General features: G+C 41.5%; 1 protein-coding gene across 2 annotated transcripts in view; it reads right to left on the bottom strand.

Moving 5' to 3' along the window:
• The window catches only part of SLC6A1 (solute carrier family 6 member 1), a 310,460-nt gene that overhangs the window by 83,360 nt on the left and 214,740 nt on the right, over window positions 1–12,360 (bottom strand). The gene's annotated exons all lie outside the window — the stretch shown is intronic.

Below are 12,360 nucleotides of genomic sequence, written 5' to 3'. Positions count from 1 at the left end.
TGTAGAAAAGTATTATTCACTCCAAGTCAGTTATTACCCACAACTATTAGATATGGCTTAAAGTCATACTTATTAACTTTTCAAACTGTTTTTCAAGACATTGGGAATTGAGCCAAAGTTTATTTGCGCAACCACAATCCCTTTGTGCCAAGCCATGCCCATTCATATTCCTTTTCCACCCCCTAGGAGTGCCTCTGGAGGCTGGACTTTGAAAAGCGGGAAGGAATATTGCCTTCTAGGAGGTTCCAGGAAGCTTCCTGGAGAATTTCCAATTCTTCTGGACATCAATGAGGTTTCCCCTGTTACTGGAAGCCTATATGCAGGAAGGGTTACCTTTCAATTTTATTTTTGACCGACGTTTTACAGATTGCTTTGTATTTTGTTGATTAAGTTATACACTGCCTTTAAAAGTAATTTACCGCAAGTACAAGATCTGCCCAACAGGAAATTTATAGATTGGATTTCAATGCCTGAGATTATGAAAGGTAAATCCAAGCATCGGCTAAAGTGGAAGAATTCTTTTCAGCAGCAGGGACTAAAGTTTCTGACATAGTGAATACCTGATCATAATAAAATAGTTTGGGTTTGAAAATACAAATGTAAGTTTCAGATTTTGGTAAGAGTCAGATGGCTGTATAAGTCAGACAAAAATCACAATGCAAAGCTCAGATTGGCCCTTGTCTCTCCAGACTCGAGCGTGACAGCATGTATTTCTATGCAGCTAGCACGCTCGAGTCGGTAGATATGATGGCCAGTCCGAGCATTGCGTTGTGATTCTTGTCCGAATTATACGGTAGTCTAGGGGCATGGCAATGTAAAGTAAACTAGGCATTCGGATGTGAAAAACTTTAGATGTTTATTTATGCAGACAATCCAAAACAGATTTAGATGTTTATTTATGCAGACAATCCAAAACAGACGTTTCTGTTCTAAAATGGACCTCCTTCAGTAACACGGATTGTACAGGTTAAAATAAGTCAGAAATAGCGCAAGTGACAGGGAGCAGCAGTCCATGCTACTGAAGAAGGTCCATTTTAGGACCGAAACGTCTGGTTTGGATTGCCTGCACAAATAAATATCTACCGTTTTCACATACGAGTGCCAAGGTTACTCTAGTGGATGCTTTCCTGAAACGGAAAGTACTTGCAAGCAGCATAATACAAAGAATAGCAGGTTTACCCAGAATCCTTTGCAGTAGGCAGAGCTATGCAAATCATCTCTTTCCACCCCTGTCTAATCCACAGCGCTTGGAACCGCCAAGCGTGCAATGCTGCGGATTAGTTTCTAAATTTACACAGCCAACCAATTCCTACCTGTGGACACGTGTTTCGGGCTTTAGGCCCTCATCAGCACAGGGCTGGAATTGGTTGGCTGTATGGAGTGGGGCTCGGTGAGCAAGCGATACATACATGCTAGCCACCTTAGGGAGAGACCCAAGTTGGGCTAAATGTAGCGGGACGAAAGAGACCGAAAAGCCCTCTACTTAAAGGAAAGTACTTGCAAGCATGTATGTATCGCTTGCTCACCGAGCCCCACTCCATACAGCCAACCAATTCCAGCCCTGTGCTGATGAGGGCCTAAAGCCCGAAACACGTGTCCACAGGTAGGAATTGGTTGGCTGTGTAAATTTAGAAACTAATCCGCAGCATTGCACGCTTGGCGGTTCCAAGCGCTGTGGATTAGACAGGGGTGGAAAGAGATGATTTGCATAGCTCTGCCTACTGCAAAGGATTCTGGGTAAACCTGCTATTCTTTGTATTATGCTGCTTGCAAGTACTTTCCGTTTCAGGAAAGCATCCACTATGTATTTCCTTTAAGTAGAGGGCTTTTCGGTCTCTTTCGTCCCGCTACATTTAGCCCAACTTGGGTCTCTCCCTAAGGTGGCTAGCATGTATGTAAGGTTACTCTACATACTAAAATGGATAGGATCCAACTGAGGCACCAAGTAAGGGAGTGCCGTGCTTTATTCTTCTAGGGGCATGGCATGACCTCTATATGTGCCCAAGTAATATTTTTTCCAGGTTTTTTTGTTCTCAGAGCTGCTCTGCTATGACAGCCATGATGAGGCCAGTATAGACTTATATTGAGTGTTTGGGACAGTTATCTCTGACTTTCAGTCAGTCAGAAGCTGCAGTCACAAGATGGCAGAAGGAGCCGAACCTGAGCGATGCCGGAAAAAGCAAAAGACGACAGCTGGTAAGTATATTACAAGGGTCAGACACATGGATTATTGTTATCACTCCAGAGATTAAATAAAAATAAAACTCCAGAGCGGTGCTTTAATTATTTGCATAATATATCCTTTCTCAGAATTATTTTACGAGGAGGACATCAGGCTCACTTTTTAACTTCATTGATATATATTCAAGACATTCCTTATAGTCCAGAATCAGTCTTAAACTCTACCAGTGGTTGAGTGGCTTAAATGGATTGTTCAGCTAAAAATAAATTGCAAATAAATGCATTTTAATTAGTTAATTAAGCAACTTGCAAATATATTTCCCATCTGAAAGGATCCCTGGTCTTCAGCAATAAGCTCTGGTCCAAAACAGGATATTGTTTCCTGCATCAACACCAAATCAGAGTTGTGCGTGAAGAATACTGGCTGACTGGCTTATCGAAATAGCTAAGCCACCCATCTTCGTTGTCTAATTAGCTGGCTGTATTATAAAAGGAGACTGGCTTAGCAATTGAAAGGCGAAGTCAGCCTGCCTTATCACGCAAAGTTCTGGTATGGTGATGATGACGTAGGAAACACTGTCCAGTGCAGAACACAAAAAAGGAGAGTATCCGGGGCTGGACCTTATACATGAAGATCATGGCAAAATTTAAAAATGAAGTATACTAGTAAGTTGAATAACTAAATTTTTCTAGCAGGATAGCCCCAGTAATGGATGCAAATTTTAAAGCCATTTTTATAAAATTACAGCTAGTCCTTTCAGTAAGGGGAGCTTGAAAAAGGTGTAAAAAACATCTATATGAATAATCATGATTTTGGAATGTCATGCATAAAAATCTGATACTATATAGATGTGATGTTCAAGTATTTTAGCCATGGTGTAATGCAAAAAAATGCTCTCATTAAGGTTGTGCTTGTGATCGAAATGCATCAATGTTTTCTCCGTTTTCGTGATTTTTGCCTTTGAGTGTCAAGTAATTTTTTACATTGTATAAAAAAGTATTGGAATGTTGCCTAAAGAGATGGAACATACCCCTGTTTTTACTTTGTACATGCAAAATAAAGAATTAAATTTATAGCAGCTGCCCATACTCGAAGTTTTGGCACCATGGCAGTCGAGAAGCTAACTATGGGATATGAGTGATACAAAGCATTTTGATAGATTTAACGGTTTGAAGAGGAAACTTACTCATTCAGTGGTTTTTCCTGCTCTGAATTGAGGTACTTCTAATCAGATTGGTTATTTGTGATTGTATGTGGCGAATTTGAGATAATTTAATTTCCTAATATTAATTCAACAGCACTGAAAATCGTTATCAGATGGTCTGATGTTCCGACTTTTACTGGGTGATGTGTGCAAAAGAATAGATCCCTTAATTTGAAAAGAAAATGTAAGATTTCCGAAGAAGAGCAAGACATCACACAAACTAATTTACAAGCATCTTTACATTTTAATTTTACTGGTCTCCCGCTGGCATAAATCATGTGAACAGTATCTTCAGATACCCTTTATGCCAGAGCAGGCGCTGGTTTAGAGATTAGTTAAGTGAACTTTATTACATCGCTTCATTTGTCCGCCTTTGTTGACCTTCTTTTCACAAGATGCTTTATATGAAACCTTGAAGCTATAAATTCACTTTAATAAGGCGTCTGTCGACTGCTTGGCCTTTTCCGTTAGTTATTTCCCACGATTTTTCAGCTTTTTTTTTTCTTTTGGGAGTTCAATATAGACTAACTTATAAAGGAAATAACTACACATGGGTTTAGCACAAGGAAATGTGTGATCTGCGCTCTTGAGTTCATTATGTAGAACCTATAAAAGAGTGCTGAAGACACTCAGATGTTGACTACTCTAGACTTTATATACATCATAGGATGAAGGAACAGCATGTGTATCTGCAGTAAAGGAACAATTTTAGGGTGTATTTAGTGTACACATAATAGGAATTTTCTGGATGAAAAAAACATCACAACACGTCACAGGCTGGGATTACTTTTGCTACCGGGCCCCATATACTTCACTAGATTTGAGCTACGATGTCAAATACAATCTATGTAAATATGTAAAGAAAAGAGGAGTGAAGTGGATCCCGAATACTGCCACAGACAATGGTTAATTTAGGCAGTAAGAATAAAAAAAAAAATCAAATTTATTGCAATGCGTTTCGGAGTAGAGCTTCCTCAGGCATTGCAGGAAAGGAATCACCTTTCTGTTATTTATGTTATACCTGAGGAAGGAGCAGGTTCTACTCCGAATAACAGTGCTATATTTTGGAAGTTTTTTCTACTTATCCTTTGTGGCTTGGGATCCTATCCATTTTGGTTTGAGTACAGTGGCGGGAAACAGCAGCCATAATTGAATTATACATTAAAGATTCAAAGAAAAAAATGTTGGTACAGCGCTAAAATGATTTTGCCCATGATATAACAATCTGTATCCAAAAAACTGAGCTTCCAGGTTTGACAATATAATGAAGCTCCTTAGTGAAAGTGCAATAGTGCGATAGAGAACGCACACTCATCAGAGGCTATAGTTATAAAGCGGTGAAGCATAGAAGAAAATGCGGCAGCACTCACCGATGGTAGCGTGGTCCAAATTCTTTATTGAAGATACTTGCGATTACAGAAACATAATCACGGCACGGGGGAGCAGGAAAGACGAGGAGGTGAGCAGGGAAGGACAACGGCCGTTGCGCGCCTACGGCAGCGCTTCAACGGGTCTCCTGGCATGTATTTACCGGGGTGTTCAGTTTGCCTAGCAAAAAAGATGGCCGCTAGTGATTCCTGCAGCGTGTGATGTCACCAGGCTAAGAAACCTCGCTGGGGCCAAAATAGTGATACCGTAACCAACGCGTTCTGAAGGATCGCATCCTTCTTCCTCAGTGCCCTGAGCGGGCATCTTTTTTTCCCCGAGTATCTAGCGATGACGCCGGCCGGGGGGCGTTCCTGGCTCTGCACAGTAGCGTGCATACTTCTACAAGTGCCACCAGCAGTTTATTATCCGCACCTTCTAAGAAGGACTGGGCAAACTGAACACCCCAGTAAATACATGCCAGTTAAGAGACCGGCTTCATAGGGGACAGTTTATGTATATGACTATGGTTAGATTGCAGTTAGAGGTGCAATAAGTGTATATATTAAAATACATTTCTAAGTCGAGTATTTAGTAACTACCATCTACATATATTTAATAACTACCGCTTTATAACTATAGCCTCTGGTGAGTGTGCGTTCTCTATCGCACTATTGCACTTTCACTAAGGAGCTTCATTATATTGTCAAACCTGGAAGCTCTGTTTTTCGGATACAGATTGTTATATCATGGGCCAATCATTTTAGCGCGGTACCAACATTTTTTCTATGAATCTTTGAGGTTTTTTTTGGACAAGGTGGCACAGGGCTTGTCGTGGTATCAGCAGCTTTAGAACTTTTTTAGCGCCGGAGTGCTTCTTGGTTTTTGGATTATACATTACTCTTCACGTCGTTGTTGTGTTGCGTACAACCCATTCAAGTGATCGACCAGCCCTACAACTCACGCTTATCTGTTACTCATGGTATTAGATGGGCAGCACCTCTTGTTTTTTATCTCTCTAAACAGAACCTATTTGACCGGTGTCGCTTTTTTACTGAAAGAGATCAGCCACATTTTTCTACTCCCAGAGAACCCCTGTAAAAAATTCCCATGTAACAATAGTGATATTGATTGTTTAAGAGTTTTACGTAAAGCGTTGCAATCAAAGTATTCAACTCCAATTGCAAATTAAGCTTCTTAGCAAAATATCCAGTTACTGTTGTTTTCACAAGAGCTAATTGAACAAAAATGAATTAAATAACTCAACAACTAAAATAATGAGTGGCTTTTCCAAAATCAACGTAAAATGAAATTTTTAAAGAGAACCTGTCACCTGATTCATACTTTCCAAATCACAAATAGTTTGAATCAGATTATTCTCATAAGTTTGAAAAGTTCATAGGTGTTAGGCACTTTAAAGTACATAAACAAGCTAGGTCACGTAGGACATTATCCCTACTGACAAGAAGCGAATCCAAACAGAAATAAAACAAATATATTTTATGAATATGATAACATTTAAAAAAATATTTTTGTATAAAAACAATTAAATAGACAGGGCAAGGAAGACTCCAATATGGAGGGGAGGCACTGTGAGGGTGAGCTGGGACGGTAGTCGTGGCTGAGGTAAACAGCTCTAACGCGCCCTGGTCTTCCGTCACATACACTCCACACCTCTCATTCAGCATACCTTTTTTTTCTTTCTTCGCACTCTCAAGGCTCCCCCTGGGTGGGTGAGACTTCTTCCCAGACACTTGTTCAAAAACAGAGACACAGTCCAGCTCCAACTTTAATCAAGAACCTTTACTGTTGTCTGTTCTCAGCCAATGCAAATCAATTACAGCATGCACTTCGGGTACCACACAGTTTGCCTCAGTCACTTTTCCTGTGCTTTCCCTGTCCTCCTTCCATCCTCTTTGTATAGCTTCACCACACTCAGATACTCCCCTGTCCGCTTCGCTATAGACAAAAGGGCATCTGTCCACGTAGCAAGCTGCCACATGATGAGTGACCTGTAATGCTGTATTACTGTTAGCTGTCTCGCTACCATCTGTGCTGTTATAATCTGCACTGCTATAATCTGTGCTGCCATCTATGGCCCTCAGGCCCTGAATGACTGGGCTCCTGTCTTAAAACCTTACGGGGCTGACTGCCCTGTCAGGGCTCCCTGGCCCAACTGACAAAAATGCCAGATGCGCCCCGGCTTAACCACAGCTAGCCCCTCCTACATTAACTATTTACACTCTGATCATCACTATATCCCCATCTAGTGGGCCAAATAGGGTACTACGCTTTCCCTACCTAAATACTATACACAGTACATTTGTGGTATTTAGAAACATATAAAAGTCATACAGTAAACCATAATCAACATTAAATATACATAACACAAATTAAAGGCTCTAGATAACCCCTTACAGCACCACCCACAATTGCCAAGAAGATGTTAATACGGATGGGGAGGAATTGAGATGGTGGGGTCACTGTGAGGTTATTGAAAAAATGAAAAATGAAATTAAATGAGAAATATAAGAAAATTACTAGTATCAGGTGTACTATTTCCTAATTTATGTCCCTGGCTGGGTGTGAGAGGAACACCTCCCCTCCCAATTAGAGGCCTCCTTGCCCTGTCTGTTTTAATTGTTTTTATACAAAAACATGTTTTTTTTTATCATATTAATAAAATATATATTTTTTATTTCTATTTGGATTTGGTCAGTAGGGATGATGCTGCAGCTGCATTCTTCACATTCTACTAAATATTGTCTATGGGTTTCAAGTCAGCCCACTTTAAATGGCAATCCAGAGTCTTCCCGGACCTCTTCTGAATCCATGTCTTGATCGACTTTGAGGCACGTTTGGCATCACTGTCCGGTCCAGAAGACATGAAGTGTTCTCCTAATATTTTCTGATACTTGATTGAATGTATCTCGCCATCCACATGCTACATGCTTCCAATGCCAAAGGAAAAAAGCAGCCCCATGGCATCAACGAGCACTGCCATGGTTCAGTTTAGATAATAGAAGGAGATGAATGGCTGTCCTGCGCTGCTGTCAATATGCCATAAAGGATAATGGAGAACCAATAAAATAAAAACATTTGTTTATTCTGTGGTGTGGATCTACGCGTTTCAAGATACTTCAACCTCATCCTCAGAAAATAACCACATGGAAATAGGTCCAGTTTTGCTTCACTGCTCCCCAGGAGAGAATACCAAAACATATGTGTCATGTTTTGGGTCAGCAAAAATGTACATGTTTGCATTGCTGTTCAAACTGAACTCTCTGTGACTGCTGCCAGAAAAATTAGCTTCAGGTCTTTTGCAGTAACTTGAAGATTCTTGAGCATTTACCTCTCCAGGTATCTGGTGGCAGCTGGTGATAGTTTTCTTCTTCTGCCACATCAACGTAGTGCAGCCGCCAGTGTTACTTTTACTTTGAACTTGTGAACTCTGCTTCCAACTGTATTTCTAGGAACATTCAATACTATTTTTTGTATCCTTTTTCTTGTTTGTACAAGGCAATGATCTCTTCTTTTAATATTCTGGACCACTCTCTCACATTAGCCATATTTATAGCATGCAATCAAACGTCACAGTCATCAAATCCCTAGCCAGTCTGGGTATTTGATGTGTTTTATCCCATTGACACTTGATGCAAGTTTTGAAGCCCTTCACTAGTTGCAGTAGATGTTCTTCAGACAAAATCTGATTTGCTAATGTGTGCTCTTATTTATGAGACATTCTATTAAGAGGGTTTAAAGCTCCTGAAAGACTTGGCAAACCCAAAAGCGGTGCTTTCAAAATGTTTTTTTTTGTATGTATGTTTGGTGTCAGGATACCACATCATAAAACTCAAACCTCATTTCCTGTTGAACACTCAGTGTTGTGGGTACATCGTGTGGAAATGGGCATGGTTGGCGGACTGGGCACTCCTTTCTCTGAGACAGTGGAGGACGTTGGCAAAAGAGGGCCTTTGTGCAAGAACAATATAGAGGCCCTTTGCAGTCCAATAGCTCATTGTAATGCACAATACCACCCACTTTAGAAGTACAAGTGGGCCCCCAAGAAAGTACGTCATAAACAGAAGGAAGAGACAAAAGCGTACTCAGGTAACATTCCAAGGTCAGAAGCAAGGAGGGTACGTCATAAACAGAAGGAAGAGACAAAAACATAGTCAGGTAACGTTCCGAGGTCACAGTACCGGGAGGATAACGGATCAGAGCTGAAGGGGTTAAACAGGCGGGTAGTCAGAACAAAGCCCAAGGTAAGGCAACAGATCAAACATATAGAACTCAAGGCACAGAAAGCACAAACCTCACAAGATGAATGTACATCTGGCAGTGTTCTGAGACATTGAGCTCAGCTAAAGGGAACCTGTCACCTGAATTTGGCGGGACCGGTTTTCGGTCATATGGGCGGGGGTTTCGGGTGTTTGATTCACCCTTTCGTTACCCGCTGGCTGCATGCTGGCCGCAATATTGGATTGAAGTTCATTCTCTGTCCTCCGTAGTACACGCCTGCGCAAGGCAATCTTGCCTTGCACACGTGCAGTATGCTTTGCCCAACTGCGGGCAAAGCTGAAAACCATTAGCGCGCATGCGCCGGCGCACTATGTCCCGGAACACAGCAAAATACTTCCGGGACATAGTGCACCGGTGCATGCACACGAATGCTTTTTGGCTTTGTCCGCAGTTGGGCGTGTACTACGGTGGCAGGTTCAGGTAGTACAGGTGGCAGGTTCCCTTTAAGAAGAATGGCCATTAAGTAGAATGAGACAGCTGATGCCTCACAGTCATAGATTAGATAGTCAAGCTGTCAATTAGCACGCTGACACCTCAGCATGCCCCTGTACCAGATTGGATGGCCAAGCTGTAAATCACAGTACTGACAACTTCAGCACACCCCTATACCAGATTGGATGGCCGAGCTGTCAGTAACTGCATCCTAGGCACTCTGAGGGGTGGAACCGTGACACTCATCTAATTATCCTGATACAAAGCAATGCTAAAGTGTGCAAAGTGTAAATTATTTATCAATTTTCTATGTGCAAAAATGACAGAAAAAAATGCAAGGCCCAGAGTTGTTTTTAGCCAACAGCTCAATTATTTACTCCCGTTCTGAGGTTGGCGCTGGAGCATTTTGTCTTCCCCTATTTATTTTGGCAGCTACTTTGAGGTTAAATATATTCTGAACGCATGATGTGCATTTATATTCTCTAAGTTTGACTTTAGTAAGATTGATCAATTTGGAATCATGCCTGCCATGTTCAAGAGTGCTTAGTGACATTTTCTTTGGGAATAGATAGACAGCCTGGGCTATATTTAACAAATCAGTTGCAATATCGTACACATTTTTACAAATTGCTGTAATTTGGTTTGATCCTAAGTTCCCTGGCGCTCTCATGCTAACTAGGCCTTGGTGTTCATGAAACCATGATCTTTGGCATGCTCTTGTGCTTATGAGTGGTGGCAATCTGAAGATGCACCGAGGATTGCACAGGTGGCGATGAGGAGCAAAAGGGGCCAAGAGGAAAGGTGAGTATAAGGATTTTTTTCTTGCATTTTGATGACTTTTATAATTCAGAAAAATGTAAAGAAAATCTGCACTTTGGAGAATACAGATTTTTCAAGTAGAATTCAATTCCGAATTTATTTGCTCATCTATAGTCAGCATTAGATGTGAGCTAATAGTTCTAGATTAATCAAATTCACCTCCAATTTCACAAAAATAGCAGATTCACAGTTTCATAGTTTTAAGGTTGAAAGAAGGCAGAAGTCCATCGTGATCAACCTATAACCTAACATGTTGATCCAGAGGAAGAAAAAAATATGGTAGATGCTAATAGTTTCATATTAGGGGAAAATTAATTCCCGCCTCCACATACCGCGATTACACTATTTCATTGGGACAATGTCCAATCACAGAATCTAGTGCCCATTATATTAGGGTTGGTGGAACGCACCAAGTGTAAATATATGTAATAATAGTTGAGTTCACAACCCGTGGTCCACCGTGCAGGAGAGGAACCTGCTGCTAGCAATTGGCGGCGCTATATGGCGGTATTAGCGAACTCTGTTACTTCACAGAATCGCTAGGATAGGGAAACGCTGTGACCTGTTATACTTACAGAGGAGCACAGCTACCAAACAGAGAAAAACTGTGGTCATGCAGTTAGAATAGCACACAAACAACTCCTCACCGGAGGTGCCGGTATTCTAGGGGCTTATTTCAGCCAAGCCAAGACCTGAATCCAAACACACAAAACTCCTCACCGGAGGTGCCGGTATTCTAGGGGCTTATTTCAGCCAACCCTGACCTCATGCAAACATGACCACAGAGTAGCAAGGTTCAAAACATAGGTTGATACTAGCGCATGGCCGTGCGGCCATGGGAACCTTTTATGGCTATAGCAGACAAGGACCTTCCTGGTGGTCCAATAGGAGCTGCTACAGGACCTGAACATGTGACCCAAGACCTCCAATGGGAGGTCATCCCGTGGGCATGCTCAATATGGGAAAAGCAGGACTTAGTCCCAGAAAGACCTGCTCGCTGCTGAACATTGCTGGCTACAATGACAGAGCCTGGAAGGGCAGTAGTAACCAGTCATCCAGTATCAGCCTGAGCCAGACACTGGGACCGACGTCTCCGCTGAGCAGGCTCTACGGCGGCTGGAGGAGAATGGGAGACTGCAGCAGACGTGGTTCGAGATTCCCCCTGTGCAGTGATGGAAACTCGACACCTAACACATTACCTGTTATATTACATTTATCAGGAAAGGCATCCAGGCCCTTATTGTATTGTTTTAGTGACTCAAACCTTACAACTTCATGTGGCAGAAAGTTCCATAGTCTCACTGTTCTTACAGAAAAGAATTGCTGTCTATAAAAATTTAAAAACATTCCTTCCTTTAGACGTAGAGGAAACATTCTTTGTCATTATTCACCAAAATCTGAGGTTTTTGATTAGCACAAATCTGGCTACCATTTTGTTATATTCAAAAGACTTGGGAAGGAGTCAAAACAAAAATTAATACTCACTAGACCCTCAGCTATCTTCTTTGGTCCGATTACCGATGCAGCCATCAACAGGCTATCTTTGACAAAATTACGTGCCTGGCATCTTTTGCATCTCCTGACCTAACTATTAAGGAACTCAGGAGATGCCAAAGTTGCTGGGCACCAAAAGAAGCTGAGGATGACTAATTAAAGTCCAAGCCAGCATATCCACAACATAATTCCACACAAGACAATGAGGACAATTCATCAAGTCCAAGCGATTCTCTTGTTTGTCTTGATGAGGGAGAATTTTAATTAATCAGGTGAGGCGCATAGTGGTGTGCACCACTATGTGCACCTCACTAAAAATCTTACTCTAGCACCCACCGCCTGTCATGAATTTGATGAGCAGGATTCACCACACCACGCACCCCATTCTGTCTCAGTTACGCCCACTTTGTTAGAACTGGGGAGAGAATGGTGTGAGCTTGTCAAAAGTCACTTTTTTTGCGCAATCTAGCGATTGTGAAAATAAAATGCGACTTTTCAAAGCATTTTTTTGGCCATATAGCTTTGCTGAATCACCTCATAATAGGCGGTTTTATTTTTCTTA

The sequence above is a fragment of the Ranitomeya imitator genome, chromosome 8, assembly GCF_032444005.1.
Source record: "Ranitomeya imitator isolate aRanImi1 chromosome 8, aRanImi1.pri, whole genome shotgun sequence".
Taxonomy (NCBI): Eukaryota; Metazoa; Chordata; class Amphibia; order Anura; family Dendrobatidae; genus Ranitomeya; species Ranitomeya imitator.
The sequence above is the reverse complement of the archived record's forward strand: the minus strand, read 5'-3'. Positions and strand labels throughout refer to the sequence as shown.